Source organism: Phoxinus phoxinus (genome assembly GCF_949152265.1).
Source record: "Phoxinus phoxinus genome assembly, chromosome: 2".
NCBI lineage: Eukaryota > Metazoa > Chordata > Actinopteri > Cypriniformes > Leuciscidae > Phoxinus > Phoxinus phoxinus.
In genome coordinates this window covers 19,503,440-19,520,150 of record NC_136877.1, presented here as the reverse complement: position 1 = coordinate 19,520,150, position 16,711 = coordinate 19,503,440, and positions in this window count along the sequence as shown.

Sequence of the window (16,711 nt, the reverse complement as noted above, 5' to 3'; positions counted from 1 at the left end):
GGTTGACGAACGTTCTGAGGTGTGCAATTATATTCAGGGAACCGCACGGCTAAAGTAGTTCCGGCAGGTCTTAACCGTATTACAGTTCCATATCACTTCGCGTAGTTAACTGTAATAACGGAAAATAGGATACAATTCATAACAAGAAAACTGCAGCCACATGCGCTCGATCTGCAATTTCCAATGTCTAACTTCACAATCAATGGAAATATGCAGTTTAATTTTAATAAATAAAGTATATATAGTCCTATATATAATCAATAGAAAATTAAAACGAATATTTCAATAAATTGATAGTCCTGCTGCAGATAATATAACAAATAAAAAATTATTGATTGGCCTATACTTGTTAAAAGGGATTTGTGTTTCATTTATTAGGCTAGTCTGTCACTAATAGAAAAAAAAGAATGAACGAATTAATTAAAACGAATTGAATAAATAAATAAATAATAATATTGATGCGAATGCTTCTTTCTCTCTCATAACTGCATTAATAACTGCATAAAGCCAGGGACACACTTACTGTAAGGCCGGTTATGAATGTAAGTTGAAACTTATCTGCATGCACGCGTGTTCAGCGCGTTCAGTCTGTGTTCACAGCGGTGTTTAAAATCTGCTGCATTCACAGTCAGAGAATGTTTCTAGTCGTTACGTGTGTCCAGCATTAAGTGGCCTTTAGTCTGCTATCAGCGGCTCAGACCCCCGTTACTAACTCTAAAATGACGTTTTGGAATTAGCAACGGAGCATGCAGTTTAGATGCGCAAGGAATTAGTCCTACATACAAGAGCGTTTTAATGACAAAAACTTTACAAACGTCTTGAAATACATCATCTGAACAATATTTCGAGGTGTGGTAACTGTAGTATAAGCGGAATAATTGACTTCAGGCCATTGAATTATTAGAAAAAGAATGCACACCCGAGGTGTAACGGCCACTCCGCTTCGCGTCGTGACCGCATTACCACCTCGGGTGTGCATTATTTTTCTAATAATTCAACGGCCTGTCGTCAATTATTCCTTACATATATATTACAAGTTTGTGTCTGTTATTTTATTTCTGTGAATGGATCTCAAATTCACATCTACGTGCTCTCGAGTTTTGCTCCTAATTTATCTTCTTAGTTCATGATCACTTTAAGAACATGGCCAAGCGACTGCCTAGTGAGAAGCAAATTCTGTGTTTGTCAAAGTTTGTGTTTGTAGGATACATCCCCTGAGAATCAATTGCTGTTTGAACTCACAAGTTTTATCACAGTGGAGTCATGCAAATTTCCTTCCACAGACGTCACTCTGAGAAACAATTACAGTCCGAACAGTGTTAATGACTTAATTTAAATACTCTCAGTCCCACAGCGTCACTTCAGCGAATTCAGTGCCTGGTTAAACTGGATTGTGGGCCGTTACTGAATAAGAGCCTCAACTTTAGTAAATTCCCCCCTATAGATACTGGCCCTCTGTTGCTGAGTACGACAAAGGTAAAGATCACACAGAAGACGAAGAGGTATGCTGACATCAAGCACATCCGAGTACAAGAGGGAGATGAAGGTTTGTGTCCAACTGCCAGAATCAATAGGTACATCAAAACTATCGCTGATACTTCACTCTCCCTTTCCTCTATTTTATTTATCTCTTGTTTATCTCCGTCAGCACACAATGCCAGAAAGCAAAAACGCTGACAAACACAACTACAGCATTTTCATTTTTCTCTCAAATAAGATAGCCGGTGCGTAGCTGCAGAAGTCTAGCTGAAGGAAGTGCTTCCTGACCTCCCCTCAAGCCCGGCACACTCAATCTTACATGGCTTGATGTAGAAGTGAAACATCATGACCTCCTCTCTGTCAGACAGAGAAGTATTTGTTTCAGCTTCATCTGAAGAGGAATCGAAGCGAAGTGCCCTTGACAGGGTCACGGAAGAGTTGATTTGCCATTTTGGGAGCCTTTTAAACCTAAAGTGACCTAGTTGTAGCCATGGGAACCCTGTTGCAACCGCAATGCAGCTAGGCAAAGGCAAGGTGAGATTCATGGTCAAGAAAAGCCAGCCTGCACCCTTTTAGCCAGCACCCTTTCAAAAGCATGTTTAAATCTTCCTAATACTGCCTCAGATTCTACAGGTTTATTACTTATATATTACTTATATACACATGTGTGTGTGTGTTCGTTCTCATATAACTGAAAATTTAAACAATTGCTTAATTTTTTGCATTTTCGCAATGGGTGTATGGGTGTGTACTTTACGTTGTAAAACAAAATGTCAAAGTATCGTCAATTTATGTTTGCCAAAGGCTTTATTTTACTCAAAATCTTGTGAGAACCAGGGAGCGGGGTTTTGACGTCATCCCTGCCCCACCGCGACAACGGCCCGCAACATCAAGTAAATGGACTGGTAAATGGACTGCATTTATATAGCACTTTCACAGACCCAATGGCCACCAAAGCGCTTTACATTTTGCCTCACATTCACCCATTCATACACTGACGGCGGTGTCAGCCATGCAAGGCGCCATCCAGCTAGTCGGGAGCAGATTGGGTTTAGGTGTCTTGCTCATGGACACCTCGACACTGGGTCAAGTGGAACCAGGGATTGAACCACCAACCTTCCGGTTTGTAGACAACCTACATGAACCACTGAGCCACTGCCGCCCATCAAGCCCCGCCCCCAGCACCCCCTAATAAAAATATGTTTCCTGCGGCTTTGCTAAAGAGTACATATTACTACTCTAAGGTTCTAATATACACATTTTAAAGATACAAACTTGTCCTTTTAAGGGTACTGCCCCAGGGACAATATGTTGTACCCCTAAAGGTACAAATATTTAACTGATAAACTGAACCAAGTTCCCACTCAACATTTCTTGATAATTTGTTTCACTCACACATATGTCTCAATACAGAGAATAAATTGTATTTTTTTTGTCCATTACATCGCAACTTTACTTTATATTTCACCAAATATGTTCTTTAGTTCCGTCAATATTAAATAAATCCTTTTGTGTGTGAGTTAATGATTCAAATGCAACGCATTAGTACAGCCAACTGCTTTTAATGCAGTCACAGTCAGATACCATCAGGCTAAATGATCTTGTTCCAGCTGTGGGATTACATTATTTTTTTCCAGGTCATCATCTTAATTTAGGTCTAGGGTCACTTTCATTTAAACTCTGCTGTTGCTTTGAGTCCTGAAATGAACCAATGACTTAAAAAAAATCTGAGTTTTTTTTTCCTGCATGTAAACTGACATTTAGCCCCTCCAGCTGAAAATATTACCATCAAATTAGAGGGCTCTAATGGAATCTTTGCCATGGCACCTCGATACAGTATAGCCACGCAATCCTGAAGCTGCCGCGCTGCATTTGCATTCTGATTTTATTCCCTTCAGCAAATCTTAGTGAATAATATTCACACACGTTCTAAACTGCTTGTTCGATGCGGCAGTAAGAATCACATGCCCATTGTGCTTCCTGAGTCCCTGCAATCATCCTTCCTGCCGGAATCGAAGCCACATAAATCACAGCACATTAACTTGCAATTAGGGAGACCTTTGAAATTCCTCTCTCATTTCATAAAGGCTTCTACTAAAAGAAAACCAATCATTTTGCTTTCTGCCACTATGACCTCCCTCCCTCATTGAGAGAAAAAAAATATATATTCTTCCATCGACACCCTTGAGTCACAGATAACATCGAGAGCGTGGCTGGTCAAAAGCCAATTAGGCCCCAGTCAACACACGTTTATTTTCAATCCGATTCTTTTTCTGACATAAAATTGGTGGCATTAATGTTCTTGCTGCAGGATTTTTTAATAAGGAATTCATGTCCAACACAGCTAACAGCAAAAGAGCTGATTTCTTCATTATAAATTGCCTAGAAGGAGTGAAGGGAACTTCAAAGTGTTGAAGAATTATATTCAAATGTTCTATTTGTTCCTTTAGAGGAGAAATACTTGGATAAAAAATAAAGGAAAGAACCTGAGCTTTATTACAAAGTTTTCAAAGAAATCACAATTTCACAAGCCATCGAATAATTTTTACCAGTTTGCTATTGAGTTGACCCTTCCAATCCCACTGTTGTGTTGCTTTTAAAGATACTGTGGGATTTCTCTTAATTATTTAGTTTCTAGACATCTTAAATATGTTGACAGGTATCTTTCCATTAGATGGGAAAATACCGCATTCCTTCTTATTAATGAGGCTACCAACTGATTTGCATAGTTCGGGTTAATTGACTTGTATCTTGAGGTATCTGTATTGGAATATGCCTTTGAAATCTCTCTTTTTACCCATGCATCCAGGGTAATTATTTCTGCTATGTAAGAGAAACAAACAATTTTGGGAAATTTGAATTGAAAAAAAATATGAAGTCCTACCGAGAAGCAATAACAACGTTCTAATTAAAATAAACAATTAAAAACAAAAGTGATGACATGGAAAATGAGCAGAGAAATAATCCTGTTTAGTTAACTTAATTCAGCGGTGTAGCTTTAATTTGAGCATGGATGTGTCACCCTCATCAGGATGTCATCTGTAAAATGTTAATTGCATTAATGATGATGATAATGATATTTGTTTTAAATGTGAACACGCAGTGATAGACTACAGAGTGTTTATGAATATACAATGCAGATGGCTTATACTGTTTTAATCAATCATGTTTACTGACATGGAATGGAAACACAGTAAGTGAGAATCAGTTAATTATTTTATACATTTACATATGTGTATAACCATGAGACATTTTGGGGTTGTTCAGATTTTACAAAATACAGTAAAATTTGAATTATTACAATTTAAAAATAATTGTTTTCTATTTAATATATGTGACCCTGGACCACAATGGGTCACATATTGAGATTTATACATCACATGAAAGCTGAATAATTAAGTTTGTTCGGATAGGACAATATTTGGCCAAGATACAACTATAAAAAAATCTGGAATCTGGAATCTGATTGTGCTGCATTCACTCACAACAATAAATGTTTTGTATTTCTATGGTAGGAAATTTACTAAATATCTTCATGGAACATGATCTTTACTTAAAATCCTATATATTGGCATAAAAGGAAAATCGATCATTTTGACCCAAACAATGTTTTGTTGGCTATTGCCACAAATATACCTGTGCTACTTATGACTGGTTTTGTGATCCAGGGTCACTAATTTTAAACTTAATTTATTCTTGTGATGGCAAAACTGAATTATCAGGATTATATTCCAGTCTTCAGTGTCACATGATCCTTCAGAAATCATTCCGATATGCTGATTTGACATAAGAAATGTTACTTGAGCACAGACGTTGAAAACTTTTATTTTTTAGAATTGTGTGATGAATAGAAAGTTTAAAAGAACAGCATTTATTTGACATATAAATAGGTTGTAACAATATAAATGTATTTACTGTTTTTTGTATGTGTCCTTGGCTGAATAAATGTATAAATGTACGTTTTTCTAAAAATGCATGGCCTTGCACAAACCTTCATATACCAACAAAACAGAGAAATCAAGCAAACAATCCACTCGCATGTACAGTAAAATGAGATACGAATTGTAGCGAAGAATTTGAACCCTGAGCGTGGGGCATCTGAGAGGGACGGATTGCACAGGACGCTCCCTCAGCAACCCAGTCTCATATAAAAACGTACCCTGACTACGTTGGTCCAAAGTGCAAAACGTAGAGGGGTTACAATAATGGCCCTTGAATTGTATGACTGTTACATTTTTTTTTGCCTATTCTTTTCCTATTGTTTTGCGTCCAAGTCACGTGACTTTCAAGATTCCAGCCGTGAGAACAAAAAACATGGCGGACATTTCTCTCATTTTAGTAAGAAAAAAACTATATTTTGAGTTAGTTTCTGCATAAAAATAATGTTTGATTACATTTCTAGCGAGAAATATATATTTTATTTTCTGAATATTCACTCAGTGAATGTACATAATCACTCGCTTGCTCGTTGTTGCGAATATTTTTCAGATCTCGCCAGAATAATGTGACATTGAAACGTTTTGTTTCTGCATAAAAAATAAGTTTTGATTACATTTCTAGCGAGAAATATATATTTTATTTTCATAATATTCACTCAGTGAATGTACATAATCACTCTTGCTCGTTGTTGCGAAGATTTTTCAGATCTCGCCAGAATAATGTGACATTGAAACGTTTTGTTTCTGCATAAAAAAATAAGTTTTGATTACATTTCTAGCGAGAAATATATATTTTATTTTCATAATATTCACTCAGTGAATGTACATAATCACTCTTGCTCGTTGTTGCGAAGATTTTTCAGATCTCGCCAGAATAATGTGAAACTGAAACGTTTTGGTTGCTATGGACGCTGCTATCGCCTTGACCTCTGACGGATCAAACCCCCGCCCACTATATGCGTTGCGCCTGATGTTGATTTGCTGATCAACACATTAATTCGTGGCAGCGGGAGTTACAACGAGTTACAAACGGTTTGAAATCTACCGGATCCTCTGTGCATTTAACTTCCTGTGTGGTGCGATGCGATCTCAATGGGTGTTGACCTATATACTGTCTATGGTGTTGACGCGGCAAGGCCACACGAAGAAGAAGAAGATGAAGAAGAAGAAGAAGAAGTACTTTTAGCTTGGAATCATTGTTAGTCTAAGAATATGGACTGGCGTGTTATTTGTGGTATTACTCATCGATCACGATATTTCAATAAATAGCCAGGCATTGTTCCACTGATGACGTTTCTTATGACATACTCAGTGCTGCCACCACGTGTCTGATCTTAGTAATAACATATTTCTGTGTATGATCAAGTTTTTCTCTGCATGGAGGTTAATTAATTGTATTTATATTATTGGAAGTATGCAATATCTATCTATCTATCTATCTATCTATCTATCTATCTATCTATCTATCTATCTATCTATCTATCTATCTATCTATCTATCTATCTATGTGTGAAGGAGAGAGATGATCTGTCAAGCTTTTGCAAACACAGCATGTGTTCTCTGGTTTGCTACAAAGTGGGAGTCTTTTAGGCTTTTTACAAATTTTTAATATACTGTATAACAACATACACATAGCTTATGGAACAAAACAATGGGATTGAACATTTCCTTAATTCGTGGTGTTCTCCTCCGTCACCCACTGTGGCGGCCAAGTTTTCCCACTGTAATAAAAAGAGATTGTTATTAATTTAGGTCTTTACATCAGCTATGAATTCAATTCAAAACAAACATGACAAGATTAAGGGCAATGAGGAACAGCAAGTCACCCCTTCATTCAGTAGGTTTATAAACTTACAGTAACCTGATAACAGTAAATTACCTGCCTATGGTAATATTTTGGTTAAGGTTTGAATATGCATTACCTACGGTGTAGCCATTTATTTGAAATCATATACCTCTGCTCTGAAGGTATCCATTGTAAAATACCTCTGCAATTTGCTGCACAATAAAAGTCTTGAAAATCAAAAAGTCTGAAAGTCATGAAAGACCTCCCAAGTCTTTGGACTTTTGAAAATGCAAATATGTGTTACTTTAGCATCCCAATGTCAACATCTAATCAAACTTCAATGTAAAGAAAAAGGAAATCCTTGCTCAGAATAAATTAGAGATTATGTCCAAAATATGTCTCTCAATTATGGCAGTCAGGTTTATCTGCCTTAAAGGTCCCATGGCATGGATTATTTTATTATTTTATAATGTTTCCTGGGGTGCTCTTATAATGTTAGTATGTTTTTTTTGTTAAAAACAGTTTAAATAAGATTATTTTCATCCTACTAAGAGAAACGATGTGAAATGTATATTTTAGTCACTGGCTTGATTTACTGATGCATAAATAGTATTGAACGATTTTGAGAGAAAGATTATCTGTCTGAACTTGAACAATTACACATCAGAAATTCACATTACCCACTGGTTCTTCAGAGGCTCGGATGAAGGAACTAAAAAAAATACTTTTGTGTACATTTGTACCTACAAACACCGAGCAACTGCAATACTTCGCTCGTTTGCAAGCCATGATGTCTCTCGAGGTAAAAACAATATTGCGCTCGCGCTGCTCATTTTCTCATGGGCGGGACAAATTCTCTTTGCGGGCAAAGCAGAGAAAGGGGAGGTAACCTTTCCCCGTATGATGACATATAGGGAAGACTCCAGATCTGTCCGCCTGAGCTTTCATTTTCTCAAAAGCGGAGCAGGATTGGTTTACACCTATCAACATTTCTAGCCACTGGGGGACCATAGGCAAGCTAGGGGAACTCATATTAATGTTTTAAAAAAACTCATAAAGTGAAATTTTCATGCCATGGGACCTTTAAGCACCACATAACTGATAAAATACACAAACACTGTAAAACTTGAACTAAAAGCTCAGTGCCAAAAATTGTCCGCCCGATGTGATAGCACATTTTGATAAATGAAACTCAGTCTCAGTTAGTTGCTTTGCGTAGTAGATCTCCGTCCCCTTGCGCTGCTTAGCGTGTATGTTTAAACTTTAGACAGTATGCAACATATCATTATTTAGTTTTGATTCTAAACAATTAATCCATCCAGTTAATCTCATGGTATCCACAAAATAAATTAAAGGCAAACCACATATAGATGGATATCCCAAATACAACCCGTTCAGTAAAGTGGCTGAAGCAATTATGGATGTTAAATGGACTTTAACATCCGTTTAATGGACTATAGCGCTTTTATACTTTCTGGGACCACTCAAAGCACTTTTACAATGTTCATCACTACCACCCTTTTACACACACATTCTGTTTGCAGACAGGCTTTGGAGATTGGATTCCCTCATATTCACACACCCAATGATACACTGGGGGGGAAGTGTGGGTTCAGTGTCTTGCCCAAGGACACTTCGACACACTGAGCCACAGCCGCCCACAAATACAAGCCAAGGCTATTACTTTAAGTTTTGAAGTACTAAGAATTAGGCTATTCCAATCAAAACTATGATAAATTGTACATACCAGAGTGAACAGGGCTTCCATTCCACCAACTTCATTTGGATCCCCTGAAAAAACATCAAAGTTGGGGGGGTTAAGGGCTTTCCAGTTGGGGTGCTGCAATTCCACTGAGTACATCTAAGACTTTTAATTGTTGTAAAGCTAACCTTCTGCATTTTGCAGCGGATCACCCTCTTCACTGGGTAGTAAGGTTCCCCTTCTAGGATCCCATGGTTACATTCTGAAAGAGCAAAAAAACTACATGAGTTTGACCTCAAACATCTTCATCAATGTATTAAAAAATTCTTTTGACAGGCAACATTTATGATTTATGACTTAAGTATATCTGGCTAAGGCAAAATAATCACTGTATTTGAAGTCTGATTTCAAATGGTGAAATGTAAATCTAGGAAAGCTTAATAACCTTTGGGTGATTTTTTCCCCCTCAGTTTCTTCCTTGCAGACATGTCTGAGGCTGCAAAATTCTTCTGCTTCTTTTTATTGTTTGCAGACATATCTGTTGAGATTAAGGAAATGTATCTGTGAAGAGCTGTTATTATAATAAATATTGGTCTCAATACCTTTATTCCAAAATATAATGTCACATTACAATTGGAAATATATAGATTGTAATCTTTTGCAGGGCACTCATTGAAATACATGGAAATTATTTAACCATATGCTGTATGATCACTTCTTCGCTCTACCAAGGGTTATAGACTACAAGATGTACAAACAGGTGACCAATTGAAGGAAAAGCCTGGAAGATGAGGGGAAAAGCAATGAATGTAGTTCCTCCTACACATATAAGCTTTATCCTATAACCTCAATATTGATGGGAGATGTGTCTTCCAGACTGATAATGCTTCAATTCACAGGGCACAGGGTCTCACAGAATGATTTACTAAGTATGAAGATTATGTCAATCTGATTCAATGGGTTTTACAAACCCCAATTTCAATGAAGCTGGGTCAACTGTAAAACGAAAATAAAAACATAATACAACAATTTGCAAATCATTTTCAACCTATATTAAATTGAATACTCTACAAAGACAAGACATTTAATCTTCAAACTGAAAAACTTTATTGTTTTTTAGCTAATATTAACTCATTTTGAATTTGAGGCCTGCAACATACTCCTAAAAACCTGGGACAGGATCAAGACTGGGAGTGTTTGGAACATTCCACAGGTGAACAGGTTCATTGGAAACATGTAAGTGTCAGGATTGGGCATAAAAGGGGCATCCCCGGAATTCATTTACAAGCAAATCATCCTTGGTTGTGAATGACTGAGCCTTCTGGGGATGCTATGTGATGGTGGGAATCACTACTACAAGTGCTACGAGTGCTGTCCAAATTTAAAATAGTTTTTGGAAATCATGGACGTCGTGTTCCTCGGGATAAAGAGGAAAAGGACCTCCCATATTGTTATCAGCGCTAAGTTCAAAAGCCATGGGGGTGTGTTAGTGTCCATGCCATACCCATGCCCCATGACATTCAAAATGAGTGAATCTTTGCAAACAAACAATAAAGCTTTTCAGTTTGAACATTAAATATCTTGTCTTTGTTGTATATTCATTGAATATAGGAACTTCACTGGAATAGGGGTTTGTATGATCATCAGGGGCCTAATTTATAAATGTATAAACATATATAAACAAACTGAGAAATAAAAAACTGATTATGATGACAGAAATCCATGCTCCCCACAGAATATAAAAGCTTGCTAAGTTACACCATATTTTGAGTTGATTATCATTTATTATTACATGGCTTGGTTAAATTGTAATGTAGAATGCGGTCTGTTATTTCTTGATAACAACCGCTGCTAAGGATAACACACCGTTGCCATGAAAAACAGAGCGTTGCCATGGACACAGTGTTCTTTAACGGACGCAATACAATCGTTTTAAAATCAATAAACTCCTTTTTAAATCAATATTTTGTGTCAAATTATTGATTTATTTGGTAGGTAGCCATGTAATAAGCGGGATAATGTATAGCGAGGCGGTTGTTATAGTGAATACTTCAGGCCCCTTCAGGCTCCGCTGCGGGCTCCCGATCAGCCTGTCGGGGTTGTATTCGCTATAACAACCACCTCGCTATACATTATCCCTTAAGGGGGTCGCACACAGGACGAGAAGCTCAGCGCCGCGTCGCGTCTAGGACAACTCGAGGTATCGCACACCAGACGTGCACTAACTCAGTTTATGGCCAGCAATATTGTTATGTTTAAGGACATTATGGAATCAAGATAATGTCTGTACTATGTTATGATTGTACTGTACAATTAAATATAATCGTTGCTAAGCCTGCAGTCTGAACACTTTACCTCAGAGCGTCCGTTAACTGAATTAATTTGAGAATATCACCTCAAAATCTGATAACATCCACAATTTTCATTCAAGCAGCTGATTCCTGTGAATGAATGTAAAACTAAATGTATATTGCAGCACAGAGTGAAGTCTGTATATACATTAACGACGATTTGAGACAAATAAATATAAATTTAATATAAAATTATGTAAATGGCGCTCTGTGGTGCGGCAGGATTTTGAACACGGTCCTGAGCCATTGCTGAGCGCCTCGGACAGATGCCATGTATTTCTGATGTGTGTGTGTGTGTGTGTGTGCAGTCTGTGCACATACTGAGCTTGTCCATATACACAGTAGACTGAAGTGAATTCTATACAGCTAAAAATGAGGCACCAAACATCTACAGCAGCCTTTGGATGTGCAACAGTGCTCTCCATCATCTTCAGTTCCTATATAGATTAAAGCTGTTCTGGTGGCACATTGTGGCCGATACACAAGTTTGTTTTTGCTTCAGCATCTGTCAATCATCCTGTCAGATTTTTGAAACGTTATATTTCCCTTTAGTAATATTTGAAAGGCAAGTTATCCAGACCTAGATATTACAGTAGTTACTGGTATAACACCTCAGAAGTCATCAGTCACTTGTATTTTTTTTCCAAATTGAAATACATTTCTTTATTTAGAGTATTATTTCAGTTTAAGAAGGAGAGACAGATTAAATGTTTAACATGGTTATCATGTATACCATGATTAAACAACATATGAAAAAGAAACACAACTAGCAATCGAATCATGATTTATATGCTATTTGAAATTATCAGCAGAACTTACCACATTTCTGCTGAGGTGGTTCTGTGATGGGTAGGATGGGAGGACTGGTGGTGAGCTGGATGGTGGGCTGGATGGGAGGAGGACTGGTGGCGGACTGGATGGGAGGAGGACTGGTGGTGGACTGGATGGTGGGCTGGATGGGAGGAGGACTGGTGGTGGACTGGATGGTGGGCTGGATGGGAGGAGGACTGGTGGCGGACTGGATGGTGGGCTGGATGGGAGGAGGACTGGTGGCGGACTGGATGGTGGACTGGATGGGAGGAGGACTGGTGGCGGACTGGATGGTGGGCTGGATGGGAGGAGGACTGGTGGCGGACTGGATGGTGGACTGGATGGGAGGAGGACTGGTGGCGGACTGGATGGTGGACTGGATGGGAGGAGGACTGGTGGCGGACTGGATGGTGGACTGGATGGGAGGAGGACTGGTGGCGGACTGGATGGGAGGAGGACTGGTGGTGAGCTGGATGGTGTACTGGATGGGAGGAGGACTGGTGGTGGACTGGATGGGAGGAGGACTGGTGGTAGACTGGATGGGAGGAGGACTGGTGGTGAGCTGGATGGTGGACTGGATGGGAGGAGGACTGGTGGCGGACTGGATGGTGGACTGGATGGGAGGAGGACTGGTGGCGGACTGGATGGTGGACTGGATGGGAGGAGGACTGGTGGTGGACTGCTGGTTAGTACAACCTAAATGGTACAAAAAGATGAAATTATTCACCTCCTGTAATAAGAACAAATGTCCCTTTTTCCTAGCAGTGACTGTGCTCCATAAGGAAACATCCTGTACATTTGTCTTTTGTGTTCTTCTGTCTATAAATGCGGCCCTATGGACTCTATGCTCTCAGGCGAGGCTGATTTTGTACTGATTTTGTACTCTGGTGCAAATTGTAGGATTCCATTACCTCATATGAAGTGTAGATATGTGTTTATAGTTTTTTGAAGTTGAATAGAGCAATGCCTCTTGCTGTTGACTCTTTTGCTATGTATGGCAGACAATCAATGAGCTATGTGGCTCACTGACTAGTAAAAGAAACTAGGTCTGCAAACAACGGTTATTTTCATAATCTGTCGACTATTTTTTTTCCAATGAATCGATTAGTTGTTTGGTCCATAAATATATATATATTCATATGTAAGACTCTGAAAACAGATATTTTTTTATTAAACAATTATCAAAATTGTTGGTGATTAATTGTATAATTGATAAATTAATAATCTCAAATGTCAATTAATTGTCGCAGCTCTAAAAGAAACACCTATTGGATAAAGCAAAGACCAAATTTGATGAAGCAACAGGTGAATAGCTATTTTGGCCCACTGTGGTTTGCCCTGTGATAGTGGTACCAAGAAAATTTCCAACTGTAATTGCTGTGTCACATTTATTTTTATGTTGACTATGGAGTAAGATTATAAATAATTGCACACACTTACCATTAATTAACACTTCATAGAGAGCCTTCATCCTGTCAAGGCATTTTTCAGAATGGTCTGACAGCTGCCATTTTGGCTGGAGGACTTGTGCGGACCATGTTTTCTGCTTCTTTGTTTTCTTGCCAATGAAGACTATGGCCTTGTACCCTAATGTGTTTAACTTTTCGACCTGAAAATAAAGATATTATATAATATATACAGAAATATAAGCAATTATAAATGTCTTAAACATTGTGGGCTGTAATTATGTAAATAATAACTACAGACGTTAAACACATACCAAGACAGATGCCTCATCAATAACATGAGAGGTGGTTTGGTTTTTGGTTTGGTTTTTCAACCACGTCTCCTTTCTGGCCTCAAATCTCTGAAGTTTTTTTGCCAGTCTTTGCTTCCTTGGCTGTACTGACTGGCAATATTTGCAGGTCTTGGTGGCCACACCAATAGCTGCTTTGCAGCTCACACAGGTTGTTATTGTTGACCCTCGTGGCATCTTAAAAATAGAATATAAAACAATCAACATTTAATAACCAGACAAAGGAACTGCCTTATTTAAGTGCGTTACAAATGTTTGTAATTTGGCCTACTTCAACATTATCAGTAGGCTAGTGTCAGACATCAACACTTCATGTGTGTTTCATATTTTCAAACGCACAAGATATCGTTAATATCGATGTAGTTTATCGATTGCAGTGCATTGTGGGATTTGTAGTATGAGTGAGTGGTGGGAGTGCGATTTAGCGCGGGCCATTAATAATAGACGTATGAAATTATCAGGCCACGGAAAAAATATCGATAATATGACTAACTTTTAGTCATCGCACAGCCCTACTACAGATTATATGCAACAATAACCCATACTGCATAGTTTCATATAGCTCCAAGTTTATTTCTGTTTTTAGTATTGTATTTTTTTTGTGTGTATGATTTTACCACTTGTCTTACTGAATTTGGAATCAATAAAGTTTTCAACTTATATCATTCTGAAATCGGTTAGCACATTGCCGCCAACTGCAGCTAACGTTAACGTAAATGCGGTGGCTAATATAACGTTAATGCTGGATAAGCCCTATGTCATTGGACTTATCCCTATAAATTCATGGTGATAAATAGTTAACGAATGATGGTTTAGACAGCGCTAACTAACTTTATTATTCAGGGTCCGTTAGCATGTTGATATCACTACGTGTATTCATTACCTACCTTTGAGGATGTACAGTAGGCTATGAATGATGGGTGGCGGAGAGAGCCGACACCCCCTCACTCACTTGTCAATCTGCTGACCTCTGTGCCTCTGTGATAGGACAACCTACGTGTCAATCAGCGACCTCTCGCAGCTACGTTGCCCACACGTAAAAACGTGATGCCACTTTTGTGACAGTTACATTTAACCCTTGTATGTTGTTCTGGTCTGTTGGACCCGTTTTCATTTTTTATAAAAAGAAAAATTATACAATTATTTTTTCAAACTCATTGACCTTGGCTCATTTTCTGTAAAGAATATCTGAACACATTTTCAATGACCACACAGTGTACCCCCACAAATTTATATTACACACAGGATGTTCGGGTGTGTGTGTGTGTGTGTGTGTGTGTGTGTGTGTGTGTGTGTGTGTGTGTGTGTGTGTGTGTGTGTGTGTGTGTGTGTGTGTGTGTGTGTGTGTGTGTGTGTGTGTGGCTCACATAACTCTCTCACACTTACACACAATCTCTCTCTCACACGCACTCATGCACACACACACACACACACACACGGATATGTGGTTTACAGTCATAACTGTATCTATCCCCCTATAAGCCTACCCCTAAACCCACAAATCACAGAAAACTTTTGCAGAAAACAGAAAACACCATTTAGTATGTTTTTTAAGCCGTTTGGTTTATGAGGACACATATGTCCTCATAAACCATGTTTACGTTGTAATACCCATGTCATTATACACATTTGTGTGTGTGTGTGTGTGTGTGTGTAGCTCACATAACTCTCTCACACTTACACACAATCTCTCTCTCACACGCACTCATGCACACACACACACACACACACACACACGGATATGTGGTTTACAGGAACTCTCCATAGTCGTAATGGTTTTTCAGTCATAACTGTATCTATCCCCCTATAAGCCTACCCCTAAACCCACAAATCACAGAAAACTTTTGCAGAAAACAGAAAACACCATTTAGTATGTTTTTTAAGCCGTTTGGTTTATGAGGACACATATGTCCTCATAAACCATGTTTACGTTGTAATACCCATGTCATTATACACATTTGTATAATGTGTATACAAATCCCCCCCCCCCCCCCCCCCCCCACACACACCCACACACACACACCTACACACACACACACACACACACACACACACACACACACACACACACAAGCCCTCAAAGTGCTCCCTGAACCTCAGCCTGTTAGGGCAAATGTCCAAAATGTGATTTTTGTTTAACTTTGTCATAGAGCTAAACCAAATACATCACTGGAAAGGTCTTGACCTGGAGAGTAATATATATATCAATTTGAAGGTTCTATCCTATTCCTGCTTTGAGATATTGCCCTTTGAACCTTAACCACAGGGCATATTTGAAGGCTTATAATTATGGGAGAAAAAGGGTTACATACATGAGACCAACTGTTATAGAAAGGTGTTGACATGGGTTATAAGTTCAGCATAGTCACCAAGGGGTGGGGGTGGGGGTGGGGGGGACTATGGTGTAAAAATAAAAATCCCCCATTGAACAAGACAATATTTAAAGTCTGATGCAAAAAATGTGTTTGACATCCCCTCAAACCTCTGGAATGCCACCAATTAAGTATTTACAACTTCCAATTTTAGATAAAACCCTGGGTTTAAAAAAAAACTACAACTCCCTAGACCCCTCTTCAGTATTTGTGTTGACATCAGCACTCCAGTTGTAGTTCCTCCGTTTAAGGGTAGTGCTAGGGTTGTTAAAACATATATCTACCCAATATATAAAATATCACACACTGTCTAATAAATAATTATACTGCATTTATATGATCTATGCTAAGAAAAGGCAAAAATATTTGTTTAATGACGATAGTTTAACTAAAACAGGAGACCAGTGTGCCAACTGCTCTGCTCACGTCACGCAAAGCGCACTGTCCTCATCTCCATAGTAACGGCCACGGCCAATGTTGCTACTTCCGCTATCAAAAATGTAAAAAAAAACAAAAA